The 25859-nt window shown below is 38.8% G+C and overlaps 1 protein-coding gene across 3 annotated transcripts in view; it reads right to left on the reverse strand.

Moving 5' to 3' along the window:
- The window catches only part of LOC139133036 (heparan sulfate glucosamine 3-O-sulfotransferase 1-like), a 122212-nt gene that overhangs the window by 71437 nt on the left and 24916 nt on the right, over positions 1-25859 (reverse strand). For 2 of the 3 annotated variants that reach the window (XM_070699427.1, XM_070699426.1), the window contains exon 2: positions 16309-16386. The gene's annotated coding sequence lies outside the window, so the exon portion shown is untranslated. Of the gene's footprint in view, positions 1-16308; positions 16387-22777; positions 22923-25859 lie in introns of those variants that run through there. The other variant, XM_070699428.1, reaches the window with a different exon arrangement.

Consider the following 25859-nt stretch of genomic DNA (forward strand, 5'->3'; position numbering starts at 1 on the left):
CCTATTTAAACACGGCAGCAATTTGAATGATGGGCAAGCCACTATCTGCTGAATCCGTTTTTAATGAGCCCGCGTACATGACGTGTTCAATGCTATCCATCTAGAAATCGGAATCGATTCATCTTGAACCAATTCAGCCGTGCCTATCTCAAACTCCGTCCTCCTTGTCGGATCTCTGTGGACGACTCTCTTTTCCGTGCACACTTCCTGCAGGCGTTTGGGCAATTTCTTCTTGAAAAGCTCACATTTGGTTACGGCTACTTTTCTTGCATCTAAACTCTAGCCATGTTTGCTTCTGATTTTCCTCTTTGTTGTCCTCATTCAAGTGGCCAGTGGGGAGTTCATTTTACGACCTTGTGCCTTTGAGTGACGTTTCTAAAAAAGATTCCCCATTCACTACACTCAGATTCAAACGACACCACACTATACAAGGTATCAAATATTTAGTGTTCCATCATCTTTCTTGATACTTGTCTGACTACGCATGTCAACAACCCTCATTTTCTTTAGTCGGAATTTCAGAAACTAGTAGTGAAGTCAGGTTGGTTTGGGATAACATTGATTTCATCAATGCATAAAATTGGCTGCTGTTCTACAGTTTTCCCAATACAAGCAACACACTTATAAATAGCACATGCTGCATACAAATACCAGTAAACACATTCACAAACCTGTTTTCTCGGTACATGACTGGTACAGGGAAGTGTACAGAGATCCCAGGGACCGACATGTGCACACAATAGTACTTGTATCCTGTACAAATCTGACCATCCTTCCAGTGCCTAGCCTCAAACCTCAGCCAGCACATGTAAACAACACCGGCATGTAAATTTGAGATGCCACTTTCAATGTTTTTGTTTTTTTCCATGGAAGTTTGATACATTGCAAGGGGCTTGTTTCCTTGTGGATCATATTTTATGTCAAAAACCATTGAAACTGTCACCTTCAATCATTTGTTTTGATTTTGTATCATATTTAGAAATCACGCCAAGAATGAGAGAAGTAAAACACCGAATTTGATACTGCTCCCATGAGATATGCTATAAGCTACCCTGGAGGCATTGCTATCTCTGCTTAGGACGTGTCTCGCTCTTTAAATCCTTGAAATCTCTTTTCCTGAAATCCCAGAACAAGGACAGGGTATTGGTTTCCTTGCCGCGAGTCCATCCACATTCTACGTTTCAACAGAAACTGGAACAAGGTTCAAATATTCCCACAGAACTATAAGCGGATACGGTCTCTCAAGTTGTGTGAACAAGTTCAAATTTCAAATGCTAATCACAGTTTGTAGAAGGGACTCCGAGAGTTTTTCTATAACATGAGATGATACCACATTTCTACGAATAAAGTATCTTATTCATTGTTTAAATTATTTACAGTAAAAGTCGTACATAATTCTGGACTGAAGTCGTGCCAACACTTTCATATATCAGTCGCCAACATACCAGATACTAATATAATTTAGGTTTCAACAATTCATAAACATTTGAAACCTCCGTTTTTAATGACACTTGCCCTTCTCTCCTTACACATACATGTATTATATTTTCAAAAGTTTGAATATTGCAGTTGTAAACTATACATCAAGTGTTCCGATATTCAGGCCATATGAATCAATTGCGATTGCTTTGATTCTGAACTGTTTGTTTATCGAAAACGACAATTAAAAGTACAATTGAATGAACTTTGCTCTTGAATTAGCTTAGCATACCACCAAAGATAAATATTTTTGCATTCATGATACAACATTACTGGATGCAGCAGTAAAAATATCGCCTGCAGCTCCCCCAATGTATTCCTATGGAGAGGAGGACTTTTTAAGCCCTTCCTACAAATACCAGGATACTGGGGGAAAGCTGCAGGCCACATAATTGCAGCTATACTGCATAGAAAATACACAAAATCAAACGTACGTAAGACGTCGAGTAGAAGAACTTTGACACCGTGGTGGCATGGACCGTACATCACATCGAAGACTTTACGAAGTGATTCATTGAACCTAAGAGATACGTCATTTTGTGAAAGATCACACGACTGACAGTAACTCACTGTCAACACAGATGCAAATCTAAGGCTATGATAAGCTACAGATCACTTCTGTGTGACCCTCTTCCAGCTATCCACAGCAGAGAAGCAAAATGCACCTTTTTGGAACAGAAGGGGGCAGAAGATTGAGGTAGCACTGACAAGACCAAGGTCATTGACATCATTGCCATGAGCTAAATTCAGTACATTTGATGCGTTTGTTCAGATCACTCATTTCATACCCAAAGAACAAATTTACAGATTTGCTGTTGAAACAAATACACTGTAATCTATCACAGCTCATATATTTATCAGTTCTGTAATCTGTATGTCATAACAGAAACTGTTCTCCAGGAAAAATGTTGCTCATATCAAAATAAAACATATGAAAAATCTTGTATGTATGGCTTCACAATTTGTGTGCTAGACAATATTCAAACAATTTTCTCTGTTAAATGGACCATATCACTTGCAAGTAAAGGGGAGCCGGTTTACTATGAGGGTGTTTGTGAATTTGTTTTACGACACTAAATGGAAGTCTTCAATCTTTTTTTACCTACGTGAAGGAATTCCAATGGCGCATTTTAGACTCATAAATAATGTCACAGATTTGGTTACGCTAGCAATGTTGGGTCAGACAACATATTTACATGTATCAGGACAATTGCTTTTTAATTATATTTTTGTTATATTTGTTTTAAAATAAAACATTTTCTAACACTTCCTCCTAAAGTGTGTTTAAAGTACAAATCATCAGTCTTGTAAACACACTGAATGGCACGCAACATACAATGCTATTATTGACGCAGGAATCCTAGTGTGGATTAAATACAGTCGTCTAAAATAACACTGGAAATCCCTGGGTTGATATGTTGAACACACATGTGTGGATATCAGATTTTAGGAGAGGAATGAGATTCTATATTTAACTGACATCACAACAACTAAAACTCTTCAAAATGCTAATAGATAGTGAAGCTTTGATTGGAATAGAAGCTTCAACCATTCAATCTAACCCTTGGAATGCTGTAATTTTTCCCACCAAATTTTATATGTAACATTTTACCAATTTTTATGAATTTTTATGCACTTTTTAAAACACTTTTGGACCAAATGAACAACACTTTTCAATGGCTATAGTTTTTTATCAAAATTTTTGGAAAAAATCTGCAAAAAAATACCTGGTTTGTAATTTTAATTTTATAAAGGGGACAAAAATTGACTTTGGCACTCAAAGGGTTAAAAGGCACAGTTGATATCTTACGCCAATTTGAAGCACTTCTTATTGTTTATTTATCATCCATTATTTATTTACTATCAACTCATTCATTCATTCATTCATTCAATTAAAGTCATTTTATGAGTGATAGAAGCATTAGTTTTTCTTGTTGGAGCAAGATGGAGGCGTCCAGTGCCCATTAAATTAATAAAGTTCATAAAGATTCAACCCGTGCAGATGTGCCGTGAATTTTGCCAGAGGAGCTCTGAGCACGACGTGACCTTATGTCACTGAGTGACAATAAAAATACAAACTCTGCATATAAAGTCTTGTTTTGACAAGCTGAACACACTTGGAATTCAAATACAACTGAGCAGAACGAGCAAGAGAACTGCAGTTGATGGTAAAAAATACCCCACAAAAATTACGGTTATCTCTGTTTTGAGACCTCGACATGAAATTCAACAGCACTGTTGTTTCTGAATACTTACAATGTACCCACATGATTTGATCATTGCAATATCAACATGGGGTACAGACAGAATTGGCAATGCAATGAATGAAAATTCTGTAAGGTACTGATGTTCTCACAATCCACATCGGCAAAATACTTTTTAAAGAACAAAAGGATTCAAAGTTGCAATGTAGGTGTTCACTCGGCTGAAATGTGTGTATGCATTTCCCACCATTTTTTGTTCTGAAATGAACCATTTCCATTTTCCTGTTGTACTCCAAAAATTGTACCAAAATGTGTAGGCAATGATGTTAAACTTGTCACTACAGCATATATGTGTACAGTAACGTCCACTGATATTTGTTTATGGTTGAATTTTGGTCCGGACTAGAATTCATTTGTCAACAACACCACTGCGCACTACGATGTATGTGTAGTTTTCGCCCAGCTTCTAACTTTGCATTTTACAAAATATACTCCGGGGACATGAGTACGAGAGTATGGTTGTTTTATGAAGTGAAAATAATGAAAATATCATCAAAAGTAAGTTAAGATTACTCTTCAAGCAGACATTATTGATATTAACTTATGATTCAAACTTCTGGTTGAAAAATGAGTGGGACAAAAATACAGTAACATAAGGGATGCGACCATTCAGCTTACTCAACAATCAACCATCTTTCATTCCAAAATCTCCTCTCTCTCACTCCAGACATCTTCTCGGAATTTGATACTCCGGCAAATTATGATGGACAAATCAAATTAGTCATGTGCCCTCATCCATTGCTCTTACCTATGCCATATGGGTTATGATTCGCAGTCATTCAAGTGGACACAGATTTGCACTCGCAATAAAAATGATTTTACGGCGTCTGCATGTTGTGCAACTTTGAATGTTTGAGCAAACACTCTTAAATAATCAATACTGACAGCGGGAAGCAAATCCCATCAACTGATATGTACATTTCCATCTTATCCATTTACAAATATTAGCTCACAACTTTATTTTATTACCATAAATGCTTTCTCTTTTTTTTGATCCAGCCTTCCCTATTATCCATTTTTATTGTACTCACTGAATTGCCAATTTGTATATCATGCGCTGGGCTTGATGTTCAGATGGAACCTCAATGCATGTCTTGTCGAATCATTTTTTTTTCTCTTTACCGATTTCACCGCTGAAACACGCCGCATATTGCTGCAAAATACGATACTGCTTTGATGCCCTTTTTGTTTTAATATGAAATGTGCACATCCCCTTGGCAACCATGTGTTTTAGAGTGTTCCTCACCGAGTTTGACGTCATTCAACTGTTCAAATCTGAAGTTGGACGTTTGCTCTGCACATGGAAAGTAATGCACGCCTGGTGGCCATCAACGAAGAAAGACAAACGTTAAATAATTTTCCGTCAATGATTACCATCTACCAACCTGGATGTTTTTCTTTGACATTTAGAATTGAATGGAAAACCCGTCTTCATTTGGAATCATATTCCCAATCAATACAGTGTAACAAAACATTAATATGACTATGTTGAAATTTATTGACTCTTAATTCACAGAAACATATTAGACTATAATTGAGTACATAATGAATTTAAGTAAGAGATACTCAGGTATCGGTATCCGGTACTCAGGTTATCATTAATGGAAATTGTGTTTTTTCTTCATATTTAGAGAATATTAAACTTTCACTGACTGGTTGTCCTTCTCTATATACCCTTACATCTGCAAAATAATGAGACCTGATTTTCATCATGTTTATTTTTGAGAAATGACATCGTTTATTTTTTCAGTTCGTGTGAGTATGCTGTCCCTATGAAAACAAGAAAACAAGAAAGTTTATATGTGGTGGTAATTCTGACATGGAGCACCATGCACGATGGCAATATTACACAGTTCAGTCAGGACTGTGCACGCAGTCTGCGTGTGTGTGATTGTACAGACACTGATATTTTTTGTCATGTGTAATACACACAACACAATCAATTTTTCAGCACTACATTTTTTTCCATGCCACTCTGGAAAATGACCGGTGTGACTAGTCTCAATATTCAACAAACCTGAGAATGAGAAACTACCTTTTTTATTTTTTGGCCCAAATGTGTCAGACTGACAACTCTCCTTTTTTCCGAAAGTATTGCTGCTGACATTTGAAACCTGCAAACAGAAAAATATACTTTCTGATATCATCTCAAATTTCAGCGACAGACACATAAGCACAGATTTCACTTCTCCCACAATGCATTGCTGGATGAAGTGACATGGTGTAGCTCCAATTTCTCATTTGGGATTCGGAATTCAAATTTCACAGACACCAAAAAAAAATTTGTTATGATTGATTTCACAAACTGTTTTGCCAGAAAACACCACGGTGGAAAATAGATTAAATGAAATAACACAACGGACAGCTCTGGCGACATTTGCTGGTCATAAAATGGAAACTAAATGTATTATAAATAATAATTAGTTCCTGTTTATTAGACTCAGGGGACTGAATACAACTCGCCTCAAAGGCAAAGGACATGGAACGATAAATTTACGACAGCAGCGAGACATTTTGGAATAAATACATCACCGCTTCATAAATGTTTAGACCAAAAAATGAATAGTGCAGTAGGTTGGTTTATAAAGAGCATACAGACCACTTTGCATATACTCCGCTACAATCTTTGCAGTAGTAATAGTAATATTATGAAATGTCAAAGTCTTTTATTGCATCAGACAAATTTCAGCTGCACCAAAATCTATGTATTTTGGTTTATGTGCACAGTAATTTCACTGTTTATTGTCACCTATAAGTTTTTCTATAAATAAATGTTTCACAATCGCCACACTGAAAATGCATGTGACGGTGCCTTGTTTCATATATATTATGCAACAAACATATTTCACTACAGACCTAAATCAGATTTGCGGATAGGTAAATCTTGTACAAGGTCTTCATGGGTCAAAAAACTTTTCGCAAATCCATAAAGATTTTGCGGACGTGCAGAAGTAAAGCAAATTATGGTAAAATGACGAAATCACTGGAGCTGTAAAGCTGTTACTGAACATTTTCTGATGAGAATGTTGCAATGAAGCATGTCTGTTATGGTTTACAAAGATGCTTGCTCACTGTATTGAGGTACATTCTGTTAAAAAAATTGACCACAGATATGGAACAAATATTTTGTTTGTTTCAAAACTCTGCTCCAGTCTTTTGAATGAACACATTTGTTTTATAGGAGATACCCTGACTCATAAAATATTGTTGATAAGAAAGATGGACCTGAGAAAGCAAGAGAATGCACTGAGCATGTCAACTAATTCACTGAGCATGTCAACTAATTCATTACCATTATTATAATGACATGATCTGTCTCTTTTTCATAACAATATTAGCTTTTTCATTAAGTAAAGGTTGGTACATGAAGGCAATATGTTTCACAGCATAAAACTCTAGAACAGTAACTTATGATGATTTTTTTACAATTTTTGTTTTTAATATCAACTGCAGTTTCTTGTTCTACTCCTTGATGCATGCTGAGTGTTGGCATTGTCAACTCAGCCTGTATAAAGGTATAGACTGCATTGTTATTGTTGACAAGTGAATTCTGGTCCGGACTAGAATTCAAATGTAAACAATAACAGTGCATTTTACACGTATATAGACACTGTATTGACAAGCTACACGGTGGGTGTTTCAATATGTGCAGAGGAGTACTGATATAACAAGAACATGGAATAGTAAAAAAAATGATCAAAAGTTACAGCTACTGGTCCTTCAACTGTACATACGCATAAAACTATAAGTTAAAACAATATTTCTTCAAAAAAAAGCACTGGATATAGGTAAATGCAAATTTTACATTAACCAAGATATCAGCGTTCATCCGTCCGCTTCTACTGCGAATATATGTGCTGTGATTACTACAGCAAACAGATGACTTAGTTTGAATTCTATTCGTGATCTGTGTATTTGTCTTGTATTTACACAGCAGAACATTAGTTTGCTTCAGTCAGCAAATAAGTCTATCCTATGCGCCGGTTATTACATCCAAGCTGCCGATGTAAAAAGCGGGCAGGGAATCGATTTTCGATCGGAGAAGTGTAGATTTTACCTGTGCAAATGAACTTATTGTGTTTGGACTAATGTTTTATCAACAATTAAAGCGCTGACATCGGATATACATTTCCTATACCACGTGAAGGAAATCAATTTCTGCCGAGTGTGAGGATTCATGCAGCATCGTTCCCTGTCCTCAAAACGTGTGTGGGGTGAACATATATGTGTGTGTGTGTACACTGCTTGTATCTTTGTTGAGATGGACAAGGAGGGGCACTCCTGAAGGATTGTGTTTGTGTAAGCTGTTTATAGAACCCATTTGGAATTCTTGTACATGCGGGATACAATTCAATTGATCTGAAAAGCTCTTTCACTTCAAGCGGTCCTTTTTTCATTGCTGCAAACTTGGCATGCCATCACAGACTTGGTTTACAGAGCGGTGTGACCCTGAAACACAACGAAGCCACTTCCGAATACTTTCTTCCCTCGTTTGCATGTACGCCGGTGTATACACAAATTCCAACTGGGTCGACTTGTACACATGTTTCACTGAGGGAACAATATTCTCACCAAATGTTTCCCAATTTGATCTCTGACACCCTGATGTACTTTACGCATAATTCCATGCCATAAATTCCACGCAGCCTGTTCCCGCTCAGTCCAATTTATGCGCTCTCGCTTCCTGCCTGGCAGAATTATAATACACAGACTACCGGTACATCATGGTGCACTGACAAAGCAGTCATTGACAATCAGCACTCACAAACTTAACTGTCCCTGCCATCTCTCACCTTTGGCATGACCCTATATTATTTCCAGCGGTAATGTGGGACCAAATACCAGAAAACAGGGGTGGGGCGGTCATTAGATAAGAGAAACTGATAATTTTTCACAAACTTCTATAAACTTTGTATTCGTTCGTGTGGTAAGTAAGAGAGGAATTAACGACAAGATAGCAAGCTTCTTGATGACTTCTGTATTCTCATATCCAAAGGAGGGCAGCCATTTCATACACATGTATGCAGTCTAGAATCACACTTTCATTAATGGCTTTAGTAGGGATACCTGTGTTTATGATTCACGGAGCAAAAAGTGATGCTGAGAGATTCTGAACTGTCCTATACACTGCTAGTCTAGGACGGCTCCTCGGATAAGAGTTTACAACGCTCCCCCCAAATACCCTCCCACCAGAGGGTTTCAGTGACAGCATAGTGTACACCATAACTGAAGAGAGGTTCTAGAATAATGCAGTGCCATTAAAGGATGAGTAATTTCCAAGAATTGCTGAACAGAATCTTACTGAACCAAGACCCAGCAAGACTATCAGACTCCTCTGTGTAATGTACCATCCCTATAAATTTTCACTTTTTTTGACAAGCATGCAAGGAAAATGATGAATACACGGAAGACTTAGAGGAAACGACTGCCAAGGAAGATTTGCAGCTGGGTCTCCAGTGGCACAACACTTGCAGAGGTGTACATGCTGACCTTAGTAAGACATTGCCATAATGATTACGTTGGCCTATATTTAAAACTGCAGGGAAACGAGGGGGGATGTCATAAATTTAAAAGTATGCAGTTCGTGTTTCTTGCATATCATGATTACTGTAAATTGGATACAATAGTGAGATCACTTTACATGTAAAGGGACAAAAGCTGGAACTTTTGGTGATATTTTTGTTTATTTTGGTGTTTTGAAACAAGTACGTTTTCTGACTCCTGAACAGGATGCAATAGACAGCATCAGCCTTGCAAAACACACTGAACAGTGTGCAAGATGCAATACTACTATAGACAAGAGAATTCTGGTCAGTACTAACAATTCATTTGTCAACTATGGTATTTGGCATCACACATGTACAGGCTGTGTTGACAACTTAAACACTTGCGTGTTTTACCGTGAATTGAGGAGTAGAACACGTAACTGTATTTCACAAACAAAACAAAAATCTGGAAGACATATATTAAAGTTACAGCTAATGGAGATTTACAATGTACAGTACCACTACGGAGCACAGTAAGAGTAGGGCAAAACTTATACAGTTTAAAGGTTACATACTGAATATTGACAAATTATTATCAGGCTAAGCTGCTGCTTCATTGGAGGAAACATACAGTAGTTGCTAAAGCACACCTGTCGAACACTGGACCACATCCTCTCTATGGTACAAATCAATACTTGTCTGAGGGTGCCTTCAATGGTGAATAAATATATACACACCCCTAAGATAGCTTGAATTGTACACTTTAGGTTAGCACAAGTCCAGTATTCTTAAATCTTGCCCATTGTGTGGTTCATGGCCGCAATTTCTACAAAATGACCCGTGTGTTTGATGACGTTGGGTAAAGGTCTGTGGCATGTACCTTTATACAACGGTACTGTGCTACAGTACATAATAGAAAATCCGTCTTAGTGACAGATCTTTTTTCGCATGCTGGAGAAAATCACACACTACACTCTGTACATGTTTGCCTGATCAAAGGCACAAAGAGAGTGGAAAACGGGGAATAGAGACACCATTAGTATCTTTGATCGCAATCACAAGCTCTGTACACAACCTGCACAATACGCTGACATGCAGACATTGTGTGGACGTGACATGTAAGGTCAGCTGCCTTTGCCAGCTAATAGCCTTGAATGGAGGGCGGTGGATGATCTAGCCCTAGCAAAAGTCAATCCCTGGGTGTTACAAGAACCCACATCCTCCTCCTCCCACTGCCTCCCTCCCACCCGTCAAATAGGGTAAAGAACACAGTGTCCTCTTTTTAACTGAGAAATACCAACATATAAACACCACAATGACAAAGTCAGTACAATTGTTACATAACTGTTCCTTTCCTATTTTCCAGTATCCGAGTCCAACTTATGCATAGAAAGCAACTGGGTTGAACCAAAACTCTGCTGCTGATGTGTAGCATGCTCGGAAGGTTATATCTGATTGGTTGATTGTCACTATTCACAGCAACTTAGGGAGTCTTTTTGTATTATTTTATTATAACGGTAAGATTCAGCCACCCAATTGGATATCAGCTTCCAACACGCTGCACATCAGCCCAAACTATGTGGCGAAATGGTTACATAACCTGGCTGGCACTGATACTTACCACGCCATCAATTTTGACAAATCCTGTCTGTGAGAGAAAGCACTTCTAATCATCCCTAAGCCTAATGCTGACAATTCTGAGCGCTGGATTGAAGAAGTCATAATATCCTGGCGCCATTCTCTCAACCTGTGACAGATTCAAAACTGTTTTCGCCTTGTTTTGGGTTCTTTTTTGTAGAACAGTCGAAATAACAAGGTGGGTTGTTGACCGTGGTGGTGCATTTGCGTCTTTATTGCTTGTCAAGGAAATTTTACAAAAAAATTTTTGTGGGTCGTTAAACACTAGCATCAATTTCCTTTTTGGGAAAAAGAAAAGGGTCAGACAAATCACATGATGTACGACAACAGACACACAGACAATCCCTTTGCTCTCTTGTCTAATACACTAATACCAGACAAAAGAAGGTACTAGAAATAGCGAGGGAAAACGTGGTCACTTGAATTGCTGTCTGCAGACATAGGTACGTTGTAAGTTAACTATGCTTTGCTGATGTTAATTAAAAACCTGACTAAAAAATCTTGTGTCCTATACTGATCCCTGCCAGGGGACACATATTTGTTTTTGTTTCAAGTCAAATCTGCCTGTCATAATATTGAGATTCAGAGTTAAGTATTACCATTGCAAAAATAACAACTTTCAAATGAAAAAAGAAGTCAAATTTGTCAAGACCGTGTTGTCCTTATCCAGTTTTGCTTTTATGTTTATTTTAATGCTACATGGGAGAGAAGTGAAATTTGCCATGAAATACTTCGAATGCCAATATTGCATAAGTTCTCGGGGTAACAAATAATATATTCTACAAACCCATGAAATGTTTTCCTACATATTACAGCTCATCTACATGTAGCTATGTTTTCATTTTCCGCAGTCCTGTATTTTCTTCACACACGTGTGTTTGCGTGACGAGCCTCTGTGTTACGAAGGCATTTATTTTCCGTATGAAAAGATAGGAAGTGTGTGGGAGAAAAAATTCCATTTTCACTCCAAGAATATTCCACAGAGAAAAAAGTAACTATTGATCATGACCCGCAGGTAAAAAATGTTTCCACAAAGCAGTTGGGAGGAAAAAACAGCGATTCATGCAGGACCAGGGAGAAGTGTGTTTTCAGACTGCCTCCGCATTCCTCTACCCACAAACCATGATATCATACAGTCAAGCCCTAAAGACGTGATGCAGCTGTTCCAGGAATCTAATAATGCTGATAATACTAATTAGGCAGACATCTCTCTCAGAGTTGCACTGAACTCACTTTCGCAGAGTAAATTTTCTATAATTTCCTTGGGGTGCTGCGGTGTGATGATAGAATTTTTTAAGTGAAGGAATGGATTGTGCGGTTATATCTGAAAACTCTGTTTCGTGACAGTAATCTCGCTGGGGTTGGAAATGAATCATTAATATTTGACAGTTGCGACTTTTACGGAATCACCGTTACTGGTGTTTTTCCTCATCCTTCCAAACCATCCTCCCTCCCCCTCCTTCCCTCCTCTCTGTCTTAGCCGTGGATCTAAAGTCAGGCAATGAACGCTGGGTATCAAATATTGAACGGTTCTGCCAGCCCACGGCTACGTTACATAATAGCAGAGTTTTTCAAAAGTGGAAGCATTGGGGTCCATACAAACGCACCGCTGGGTGATTATCTTGCTGGGGCGAAAAGCAGCGATGGAGTCTTGAGAGCTGCAATGTGATTTGGCGAGTACAAAGACATCACACGGGTGCCGACCAATTGGCTGGTGAAGTAGCCAAGGGGTGCAGTGCACACACCAACTGGTGCATTGACACAGGCTGAAAGGAGCCTGAGCCTGGCTGATAAAGCCGTGTCGTACTCTGGGAAAAAAGACACAAAAAGGTCTGGTTTACATCTGCGGGAGTTTCTTCCTAATCTTGATTCTGTCCCATGGCCGTACATGTATTCACACATCACCATACAATACCTCGCAAGAGTCATTACAAATTTATCAGAACGGGGGTGCTAAAAATAACACAGGCCGTATTCTCTCCCCCGATATCAATTTACTCACGTTTAAAATGGCCGCCCTGTTCAACCACAGTTTAAAACACTTCTAAATGCCGCCTGAAATAAAAACTGCATAGGTGACTAAAATCTCATAAAAAGCCAATCTACAAAACAGGTGATTTACACAGCGTTATGCATTGTTCGAAGGAATTGGGCGTTTATGTCTGTCTTCGCGTCAAGAAGAAAACTCAATTTATCTTCATATGGAAATGACATCTTTAATTTCATTTTGATGTATTTTGCGCGCAATACAACAGACTGAATGTGATAACAAAGGAAGGTTGCCAGTTAACCTTATTTACCTCACAACCCCTGTCTGGGATATCACTTCTTTTTCCATAAATTGCGAGTTGTGCTGGCTTTGCTACAGGGAACTGAAAAGGTTACATGATCGAGTGTGTTTTTTTTCCACTTTTTTCACTAACAAGTCATCGTTGATGACACAGTCCCCACTTGTTAATCGGTATTTTGATTACAGGTCCTCAAAGAGGATAGAGTCCTCTTCATTAGGTCTGTGATAAAAATACTTTTGAATGAATTCGCTTGATACATGTCTGAGTTATGGTTCAGGACATGAAAAAAATCGTAACAAAATGGTCGCACAGCGGCCATATTGGATCGCATCACAAAACAAATTGATGTGCATAGCTATGACATTGGTCGATGTCCTTGTACCAACTTTGAATAAAATTGGTCAAAACATGCGGATATGCCTGAGAAATGGCTCTGTACATGAAAAATCGTAATAAAATGGCCGCCTGGCGGCCATATTGGATCGTATCACAAAACAGATTGACGTGCATATGTATGACATAGGTCAATGTCCTTGTACCAACTTTGAATAAAATCAGTTGAGATATGCCTGAGTTATGGCTCTGTACATGAAAAATCGTAATAAAATGGCCGCAGAGCGGCCATTTTGGATCGTATCACAAAACAAATTGCCGTGCACAGCTATGACATTTGTCAATAAGCTTGTACCAACTTTGAATAAAATCGGTTGAAACGTGCCTGAGTTATGGCTCTGTACATGAAAAAATCGTAATAAAATGGCCGCCTGGCGACCATATCGGATCTTATCACAAAACAAATTGACATGCATATCTATGACATTGGTCAATGTCCTTGTACCAACTCTGAATAAAATTGGTCAAAACATGCCTGAGTAATGGCTCTGTACATGAAAAAATCGTAATAAAATGGCCACACGGCGGCCATATTGGATCGTATCACAAAACAAATTGACATGCATATCTATGACATTGGTCAATGTCCTTGTACCAACTCTGAATAAAATCGGTCAAAACATGCCTGAGTAATGGCTCTGTACATGAAAAAATCGTAATAAAATGGCCGCCTGGCGGCCATATTGGATCAGATCACAAAACAAATTGATGTGCATATCTATGACATTGGTCAATGTCCTTGTACCAACTCTGAATAAAATCGGTCAAAACATGCCTGAGTAATGGCTCTGTACATGAAAAAATCGTAATAAAATGGCCGTCTGGCGGCCATATTGGATCGTATCACAAAACAAATTGACGTGCATCTGTATGACATTGGTCAATGTCCTTGTACCAACTTTGAATAAAATCGGTTGGAACATGCCTGAGTTATGGCTCTGTACATGAAAAAATCGTAATAAAATGGCCGCCTGGCGGCCATATTGGATCGTATCACAAAACAAATTGACGTGCATCTGTATGCCATATAAAGTAATCCTTGTATCAAGTTTGAATGAAATTGCTCCAGGCATCTCAGAGATATCTGCGTGAACGGACGGACGCACGGACGCACGCACGGACGCACGCACGGACGCACGCACGGACGCACGCACGGACGCACGGACGCACGCACGGACATGACCAAACCTATAAGTCCCCCCGGACGGTGTCCGTGGGGACTAAAAAGCACACCTGCATGCAGATTGATAATTTTCGTCTGCCATCTAGTAATTCATTCAAGATCTTATATCGACCACGGTGATATTTCTGTCAACCTGCGGACTGTAATGATTGATGGGCTGTGCAACAAAATATCAAATTCGCTGCGTGGCAATCTATCAACAAAGTTTCTTCAGGTGTTCTGGTATTGATCAGCATGTCAAATTAAAATAAATGTTTGCACTGAGGTGTACTGGAAAAGTGGTGAGTAAAGCAGACCGATGGTAAAAAGTTTTGATTTCCATCTAACATGATGACTCTGCTTTCGATACTATATTGCAGTTCTGACGCATCAGAGTCATTGGATTCTGCCTTTAACCCTGTAACCACCATGGTCTGGCCCAAAACTATTGTCATCAATCTTGAGTTTGGACCAGTTTACAGGGAATAGGGGTGAACAGGTTACAACTTTCATCAAAGCAGTGCCTTTTCACGTTTTCGGCATCCATTTCACTTGTAGGTCCACCTACATGTACCCTACTGAAAACACTGGGGTAACAAAACCATGGTAATTGGAGTTAGCTCTTTCATCACAATGGTTTGGCCAAAAACCCACTGTCATCAATGGTGCTTGTGGACCTGTTTACAGTGAATTGGGGGTGAGCAGGTTAAAGCATGGCATGGGATTCATTCAGACCAACATGGTACATATGGAAATACTCATGCATCTGTCTGAACTGCATCGCAAGAGAAGTTTGCACAACTTGGGCGACTTTGCATGACTGTTGTGTTACATGTTAACCATCACGTAAGTTGGTCTTCAGAACAATAAAGAAAACATAGTGTTGGAGGCCAAACACGTCCTACAATCATTGTTACAATGCAGGCCTTTGGAAAGGGAAGCCTTACCTTGGTTCAGTTGAACAGAAAGGACATGGGGCTTACCTTTCTGCTTGCAAAAAGAACTGCCAATGCTTGAACTTTCAACGACAGCAGATGATGAAAAACACAAAAGTCCCTGTCATTCAGAATCAGGGGCAAGGGAAAAGCAAGGATGTCAGAGAAACTACATGATGGGAGGAAGGGATAGTCTAGAACCTGTAGTTTTGGTGCACAGTACAGGTTCTAGACTGTGTGTGGTGGGGGGAGAGAGAGAGAGAGAGAGAGAGAGAGAGAGAGAGAGAGAGAGAGAGAGAGAGAGAGAGAGAGAGAGAGAGAGAGAGAGAGAGAGAGAGAGAGAGAGAGAGAGAGAGAGTGTGTGTGTGTGTGTGTGTGTGTGAGTGTGTGAGTCTAGCCTCAGTCTAGATCCTAACTGGTGACTATAGCTTTGCAAACCAAAATTGTGCAGAGTCACATCATGACTGGCAAGATTCTGAGCTCCAGAGCTCTTGAATCACGCCAGTCATTTTCAGTCTAAGCTGCACACCCCCAAAACATTCTCAGAGCCACAAAGTTACCAGCTAGACCCTAGACTAGACAGAGATGGACAAACGGTGATACACAGACAGAGGATAGACTGGTTAATGCATTACATAGAAGACAGGAAGATTCACAAACCTGAATTGGCAGCCAGCTTACTGTGGTTCCTGGCTATCTTGGCTGTTCTTCTTGGATGCAGTTAGATGGAGCGAAAACCTGTTATGCAAATAAACAAGAAGAAGTCAGTTTACAGTGGTAAAGTCATTACCTAACCATCATTGGGAGAAATATATCACAGAACTTACAATACAATACATTGTTGGTGCATGCATTTGTATATAGATCTGCCATCCTGCAATGTATCTGGCGGACCTGTGTGAACCAGCCATGAGACACAAACCACTTTTCAAATGCGAGGGCATGACAAGACTTTGTTCTGAATGCTGTTGCAGTGAGATACGGTATCTCCACATGCACACTTATTGCATACACATACACGTAAAACATCCTGAGGACAAATTTTGCAAAAAAAAACGATGAAAACTTTGGATTTTTTCTGTAAGAGCTTGATGAAGAGAAAATAGCTGACCTGGTTTTCTCAAACATGTCAAAGAATCTGCCGACTGAATTTGAGCTTGATTTTGATTGGCTAGAAATGTACTGTATGATTTCGTTATCTGCAAGTTCATATATTTGTAAGCACTATGATTCATGAGACCCTATCCTTCAAGGCCACTGCTTTGCATATTTGATGAGGCTAACATCTTTGCAGGGCATTGCACCTGAACTTGCCAGCTTTCCAAGCCTTCTAATTGGCTGTCTGTGACTGCAGTACATTTCCATAGAGGTACAACCCAGCCAGGCACAAAATACAATGAGAATTGTGGAAATTGTCCAAATTAGGATCTACATGTAGGAGATATTTGAATTCGTACAAGTAACATTTAACAAAGTGTATTCAAAGTCAAACTTAGTATTAATGTTGGTACAGTGTACTTCAGATATTTTTGCTGTTACTCTATGTGTAAAGTGTACGCATACATACATGACTAATAAAGGTACGACATTTGTCATTAATCGTATTGTATCTGATTGCTACAATGCAAGAGATCTGATCAATGCCTATACACTTTCCTATACATACTATTTCCTTCATAGCACAATTTTTTTCCTTTTTATATGTGAAACCTGCAAACTGAAAATCTCTTCTTAGCATTGTCTGAACTTTTGGATAGCTTCACAAGAAATTGTGTACCGTCCATGAGGAAAGGAACAACCTGGCATTTTTGACAAAATGTTCTCAAAGCCAAAGGATTTAAAGTGACTAGACACCTAACAATGGTAAACTCTCCACAACACTCTGTTATACCTGTGTTTCATGAGCAATCACACTGACTGTGCTGACACGAACAAGATGAGCTTGCAGTTTTGGTGAAACCTGACCACAACCATCCTCTGCACCTCACATCAAGTCAAAACACGAGAATGGAAGTGTACGGCTGATTTACAAAACCTTTCTCTCTAAGGTAGTATCAAAACCTTGGAAGAAAAGATGACGTTACCCTGTTTCCATGACAACCAAGTCGTCATCTCTCTTCCAGGGTTAGAGTTTTCCCATGGCGGTAATGAAGAAGTTTTGCATTTTGCAATCTGGTTGATATTTTATCACCAATCTGTGGCAACACCGCGCCGAAGAACATTCTGATATGAAAATTTTATGATGGAAGCAGAACAAGTCACCCGAGACTCAGAGGGGTACTATGTATGTATGTATGTATGTGGAATGGTTCAATACAACACACGTTACATGTACATCACTCAATGGGCTCTTTCTACCAGCCTGTACAATTTTTTTCTATTTTGTAATATTTTTTTTATGGAAAGCCACATCCCTCATTAGAATACTGGTAGTCCTTTCACTTACAAGATGAGACAAAATAATTTTACAGAATCTCACATATTGTAGTATCAAGTTTCACAGTCATGTAATGCTTGAAGTGCAGTAAAATAGTATTCATTTATGCAAATTGTATCATTGAATATGCAAATGAGGAGAAAATGACTCATTGTTTGTGATAAATATTCATGTACATGATTATGTAGTTACATAATCACAGTGGGGTGTCATTTTTCAGTCGTGTACTTGGAAATATCAAGGAGAGACAATTTTTCTTGGTGTGTGCACGGTCCCTCCACAAAACTGTGGTGTGTGTGACAAGTGATACACATAGTAGGCTGATATGTAAATGTAATCAGGGTATTCTAATTTTTTTGCAAATATGTAGCAACATATGATTGATGGACGACCTGGGTCAGGCATGAATTCATAGAGGGCATGCGCATCCCCTCCTTGGATGAGAAATTTTGAGGCAATTTTTATGAAGGAGAACAGCAAGCCCTGGTACATGTACATGCATGTTCATATACAGTAAGTGAATATGCGTATGTTTGGCTCTCAGCCAGCTAAAAATAGCTGTCAGCCAGCTAAAAATAAACACTTTGTAAATAGAGAAATACTTTAATGATGTGATTTCTGGTATTTCACCTATAACAGAGATTTGGTCATGAATCCATACAGTACATTGGTGTGGTCCATCCCCAAAACTTCAACAAATATTTTTGACAAGCAAGTACTAACCACAGTTGTGAGGGCAATTTTGCCCTTTTTTCCCAGGTTTTTCTTTCTCTGAGTCAATCATGATGTTGATGACATACATTTTATATTTAATCCTTTTCCAAACAAAATGTTAGTGCAACAGTTTTCATGAAATTTTCTGTAAGTTTTTGATAATTTTAGACCACATGGTCATAAGTTTTCATTGGCTACTGAAAAGTTTCTGATAAATTTTTTTTTGGAAAATCTGAAAAAATTGTCTGGATCTAAAAATAAGTTGTCAGTGTTGTATCTTCAACAGGCAACTTCAGCACTCAAAGGGTTAACGAATATGACCTTTTAGTCATGGTGTGGTTTATGCCAACATTTGTAGTTTGTCAGATCGACAATCAGCTGTGTAGCATGCATTTCTGGTAATGTCTGTGCCATCTACTGTGTCATGGTATTCTTTTGGTTAGTATATATATTGTTGACCACTGCCTCTACAGCTCTCACAGTTCAGACCAATTCTCACTACCACAAATAGCTTTTGTCTTGTGCTAAGAGGCAAACTACAGGATATTGAAATGCATTGTGGGTAACAAGTTGATTTTTCACCAAGCTGCAAGAATTTGACATAGTGATCTAGTGAATACTTTTAATGCAAATGTATTCATTTCATGAAAGGGAGTTCTGTTTGTTCATGAAACTAGCAAAACTCATGCATCTTTTCAACGTTTTTAGCATTTCTGGTATGAAATTCCTGTATATCCTTGGAAGTTGGCTTCTTTAATACTATATGTGTTTTGCATGTAGAAATCTGCCATATTGTAAATACGGTCAACTGCCTGAGACTTTTATGACTCACGTAGGCGGCAAAATCATATTTAAGGTATCAAGAATTACAAATTTAATGACTTCTCAAATAATACAATATTGCTAACAGTAATGAAACAAAAACAATGGCTTTGCTCCTTGAGTCATTGGGATAACACTTTTGCGCAATGAAAAGAACATGAGAAGATGGCACGTTTTTCCATTCAGTTTGACACCCCTTTTTTCTGTGCAGAAGACCATCTTTATGATGAAAAACAATCGAATTGGACCAAACTATGGTTGGGAAAGGGTTGCATCCCAGTGCGTCTGAACTAAAACAAGACTGACGGTCCAAAAAATCTGTAACATCTGTTTTAACAGTCAAGAGCTTCTATGTCAATTTTATGAGCCAAGATTTGTCCTCATTTTATGTACACATCCACCTCTCCACTATTGATCAAAGATGCTTCAAAAACTCTATTTGATCACTGCAAGCACATCATCGCATATTTTACAAATATAAATACATGCTATAAAATCGAAACACTTCTGCGATCAATTGTTCAGTTTTAACGAGAGTTGTTGTTTGAGAGAGATGAGCTATTTCCTGCGTACCAGTATCAAAAGATGCTAACTTTGGAATAATGTCCTCATTTCAAATATATTTTGCTTATCTCTATTGGTCAAAACTGCTTTTCACACGCGATATCACAACTAGAATGATATGGGGAGTTTTGATATATATTTCATATACATGTATAGCTGTCATAAAACCCAAAGACTTTCGATTCAAATTCATTACACTACGTTTCATGGCAGTTTATACTGCGGCTTGATGAAAAGAGACTTCCTGTTTACCACATTGAGGAGGCTGTATTGTGGGTGCGAGTTTTCACAACTTGCAGCAGTCCGTCCAGCCACTCTGTATCAAGATAACCTTTACAGTTACCACTTCATCAGTTGATGGCTCATTAAGTAGCTACATACCTATTAGACACTTTCAGATTTTTATTTTTTTCTCAATTGAACACGTCCCAAACCCCAATAAAGTACACATTTTCTGAAAGCCCTGATATAGAGCTATACGACCAAGCACAGTACACGGTCATTATTTGCATAAGAGTCACGTGACAAGCGTTTTGCTGAACCTTCCAAAAACCGGTTTTTCCCGCCTTATGCGAACACGCTGCAAGATTTCCGGTTGGAATTTCTTCATTGACAAGCCTTGACAATATCCTTCAAAACCGTGTCTGGGATTTTCTTTATATGGCTTTGTTTTTTTTTAATGCGCTCTTAAAGGTGTTAGATGAAGGTGCTTTTCAAGGAATTTTAATTATCATGCCATATAATTTGAATGGAGCCTCCAGGAAAAAATCGCAGACACAGTTTTGAAGGATATTGTCAAGGCTTGTCAATGAAGAAATTCCAACCGGAAATCTTGCAGCGTGTTCGCATAAGGCGGGAAAAACCGGTTTTTGGAAGGTTCAGCAAAACGCTTGTCACATGACTCTTATGCAAATAATGACCGTGTACTGTACTTGGTCGGATAGCTCTATATCAGGGCTTTCAGAAAATGTATACTTTATTGGGGTTTGGGACGTGTTCAATTGAGAAAAAAATAAAAATCTGAAAGTGTCTAAAAGGTATGTAGCTACCTTAAGCAGCCACTTTGACCGTCTTCCTCTTTTAGCCCTCACAGCAGTTAAACACAGGGTTGCTTTCTTTCACAAGCAATGGCCTCGGATTCTTTTTTTTATGCCTTATTAGTCGGCAAGTTATCAGGGCCTGGCCTTGAACAAAATGGTGCTGACTGATTCCTGGGCTATGGCTTCAGTTTGCGCAGGGTGCAAAGGTTACAGATCTTATTCTTCTTACTATAACTCCATCACCACAACCTTTATCCATCGTCACAACGGAATAAGATTTTCAAATGTTGTTTGAAAAAAAAAATCCTCTTCAAAACAGAAATTTTTCATGTTGGCTTTTAAGAACTTAAGCATTTTTTCACTTATGATAGTTAAAGTGTCATAGGGACAATAGTTAGCATTACCTGATTTATTTGTGTCACCCCCTACTTTGAAATGGTACAGTCTACCAATCCAAAGAACACACTAGGAGCACAGTGTATTATTGCTGGATTAAGGGGAGTGCAAGCAGTAAACAAAAGTCAAAAGTCAACGAGGAAGAGAGATCAGACATCACTTCACCAGAAAAAGCATTGACAGATAGTGTGCTCTCTAAGTTGTGAGATTTTGAAATTCTTTGAGACAATCAAGGAATTTCTTGAACTTTCCTTGAGTAAGTTGTGTACCAATACGTGTGATCTGCAAAATTTCTCTTGAATCGTCAAGTCGTCTCCCGAGTCAATGGTTAGTTAGGTACACCAAATTGTAACAAGGTACACCGTTGAGAGATATGCCTTTTAAAAATATCACCAGTACAGCCAGACTTCTGGAATAGTTCATAACAGAAGTATGAGGAATGGCTACCCTTTTAGTCTTCTACTGTCCATCGATTTGTCAAAACACATTCCTGAAAGGCAAGTTTCTTGTCACTCGCACAGAATGGGCCTGCAGGGTGATGACATAAATGACACTTGGACCGACGTGTGATGGATTCGGGTACAAATTGGAAGCAGTGCTGATGCTAAAGGTCTGTCTTCACCATGTGCAGTGATGACACCAACACATGTCTTGCACTGTTACACTGTGACATTCACAAAGACAGAGACATGACCAAAACAAGTCATCGGAAACACAGGGTCGGACAGTTTAGCAAATATGTGAAGCAGATGCCCGAGGCCGAGGTGAGACCATTTGCCGACTTCAGAGCACATCAAAAACTGGTGTTGACACTTAATCATTAATGGCTACTACCTTCACAAAACTAGTTTTGACCACAGCATCAAGGAAACCCACTTGATTATAGCCCAGAGTAAGGCTACATGTATCTTGAAATATGGCATAATATGATATACACATGTATGGACAGTGCAGGTGTGGTGGGAAACGGCCGTCAAAGGAAAGTATCACAAAAACAAGTCTAGTAAACAGAGACAGCTGCTGCACACACGTCATGACTTACTGGGTAGTGGTGGTGTTCAAAAGATTAACATGCCAACACACAATCTAAGACAACAACAGTCGTAATATTCTGTTTACCAACTCCACAAACACGCTTCTTTCAGCTACATTTTACCTGTATTGGTATTCAGCCACATTCCACACAGAGATGATGATAAGAGAAATGGTTACTCGGCGATAGCCCTGCACCTTCCACATCCCTAATGGCAATCACACCACCAGTGAACTGTGACAACACAGCATTCACACTGTGTTTGTCTGAAAAGTTAACCTGGTGAAGGGTCAAAGGTTACCGCAGCCTCACATGAAGATGGACAACTGGATCCACTGTGCTGACCAAATCTTTGTTACATTATACAGCAACATAGGAATGAGACACTTGGGGCAGAATGGATATCTAGACAATAAAACTCAACCGCCATGTTGAGGTAATTTACACAATTTCACTCCCCCCTAAAGTCACAATCCATATGATCTGCCCAGGCACTGAGTACAACCACTGAACCCTGTCGATGTTTGCTACTGATCGGCTCTTCGAGAGTGTCTCCATGGTGACCAAAAACTTTGTCGTCACTTACTGCTCAGAGTTACCATGGTAATTGATATGCCAGCACTGGCGATGCATCCCGCTTCCTGTCCTTTCAGGCTGATGGTAGGATAGCAAAACTCACCAAGGTACATCATCTGATAGGACTCAAAAAAACCCCAGGAAAGTCTTGCAATCGCTGTTCTACAATCACGACTGCTGACGATAAATACGCCCTCAGCCACACCCACATACACCTCGGCTTGAGATCAATCCGTCTACTTCAGAGCATTATCAAGAACAATCCAACGTCACCGAGAAAATGGTTCCACCTACAACGACATATTTCCTACAGGTGACAAAACTCAAAAGAACCGACATATCTGATAAAGACGATGCCGATCTGCTCGCTTGTAAAAATAAAACGATGAATGATACTGGAGTCTGTGATTTATGGAAAGGTGCTTCATGAGTTCATGACCTCTGATTTTCTAAGACACATAGTTCAATCAAGATGTAAGAACTGTTTCCTGCCAAATTACCATCATTCATACTTAAAATCTTCTAGTTTTATTTCTCCAGTGTAGAAACACAAATGCCATTTTCACAATATTCCATAAAATTAAAAACAAGAAATCACACAGACAGACTGGAATCATTTAGGTTCTTAAAAGCATTGGCGTCACAGGTTTCATTTTAATACAATATTTTCATGTTAAAAATACACACGCTATCTGTTTACAACGGTAATATCCAGAATGCTTTATTTCAACAGTCTATGGTCTCTCCAGTGCCAGTAATTTTGGGGCACCAAAAATTCAGTGTGAGAGCTCTTCAAAACTCTCTCTCAAAAAAGAGTTCTTTCACACAACTATCTCGGAGATTTGACAGTGGCAATGAGCAGTGGTTTTATTTTATCATCATCATGTCAGCACATAAACCTTACAGACTATTACAGAGAGGAATTTTTATATACGCGTGTATTGTTTGCGCATGTTCTCTATAAACAAATTTTACCATACTCTAGGGGGTACACGTAGTGTAGCTTGGCTGTCTTGTGCCAGAGGCATGCTTCAAATGGCTCTGTGGAGGAAAGTTTTCTTTTAATTATGTCATTTCTGAACTGTGGATAACAGGCGGTCGGATCAGGTTGACATATTACCGCCACGCTTTAAACCAACAACTACTCGGCGAAGGCACTCCCTGGTCAAAGTTGGCGAAAGCTATTCAAAATAAGCCGGCGGGGAAAAGAAACCCATGAATGGCATTCCTCAGGGTGCCAAATCCACATGCTTACAAAAACTCATACCAACATCTCATACGGGTTTGGGTACAACGATGTCAACATGATCTGATGTATGGTCTATTACAGGGCTTGTGGCACACTGTTGAGATAGGTTGCACAGGTCCCCGGCACAGAAAATTTCCTGCTTGCAATGCTCATTCATTGGTTAATAATAATGTACCGATAAACTAGAGATCAAATTTTTACCAGATCATAAAACACCCCGGAGGTAACAATACAAGCAGCCATATGGCTATTTACAAAGCATTAAAACTAGCGCTTTTCAATGAAGTATCTACATCATCAGTGTCTAAATGCTCCAAGTCTAACACATTAGCATTCAGTGTACAAAGTGTACAGTAAAGGGCCAGTAGCTGTAACTTTTGATGATTTTTTTTACTATTTTTGTTTCATTAACTGCAAGTTATTGTCTACTCCCTAAAGCATTGTGATACACCTGCTATTTTCACTTTAAACACAGCATCTAGGCATGTAAAATGCAATGTTACTGTTTACATTTGAATTCGAGTCCGGACCAGAATTCACTCGTCAACAATAACAACGCAGTCTACGAATGTACAGGTGGAGTTGACAAGTTGAATACTGTGTATTTCAAACATGCTTCGGGGAGTACAACAAGAAATTGAAGATGACATTAAAAAACAAAAATAGTGCGTAAAATATCAAAAGTTACAGCTTCTGTCCCATTCAAAGGTCCATGAAACTGCACCTAAGTCTAAAAACTGTGCACCTCACAAACCTTTGCAGATATTATTTTAATCACACCAATACACTAATGTTGACTTTAACCATATGTGTATATACCACTACAACAATAATTACGTATTTGTGATAAAAACAGACCTGAAATCAAACAATTTCCAGTTTATCTTCAATTTCCTGCCATTTGCAAAAACCTTGATAGATTATGAAGAAAACGGAGAATATGACACCAAACTGGACGACATTCAATCCAATATGGATGACACTGTGTTGTGCTGGTTCTGTGAAGATTCCAATCTGTGTGTGCACCATCTACTTTGTCTCTGGTGCTATTGCACAGAGCCAGCAATATTAACTAATAATCTTGTGAAAACTTACATGTATGCATGTGGTTCCATTCAATAATTTACAAAATATACATCCTCAAGTAAATACATGTACAACTATAAGAACTAATTTCGTTTTGAAAGTAAATCAATGAAAAATCATGCCATCATTAGCAGTCCAAGTGTGTTGTTAAATGTCAATCATAGACCCTAAGAAATCCATGGCATTTAGCTACATATGGACATTATCAGGATAGGAGTGGAGAAAATTCATGTACCTGGGATCTTGCACTACATACATAAGAGCGACTATTTCTCCGTGAGTAATGCCAAATAT

Source organism: Ptychodera flava, chromosome 5, assembly GCF_041260155.1.
Source record: "Ptychodera flava strain L36383 chromosome 5, AS_Pfla_20210202, whole genome shotgun sequence".
In the NCBI taxonomy this organism is placed as follows: Eukaryota; Metazoa; Hemichordata; class Enteropneusta; family Ptychoderidae; genus Ptychodera; species Ptychodera flava.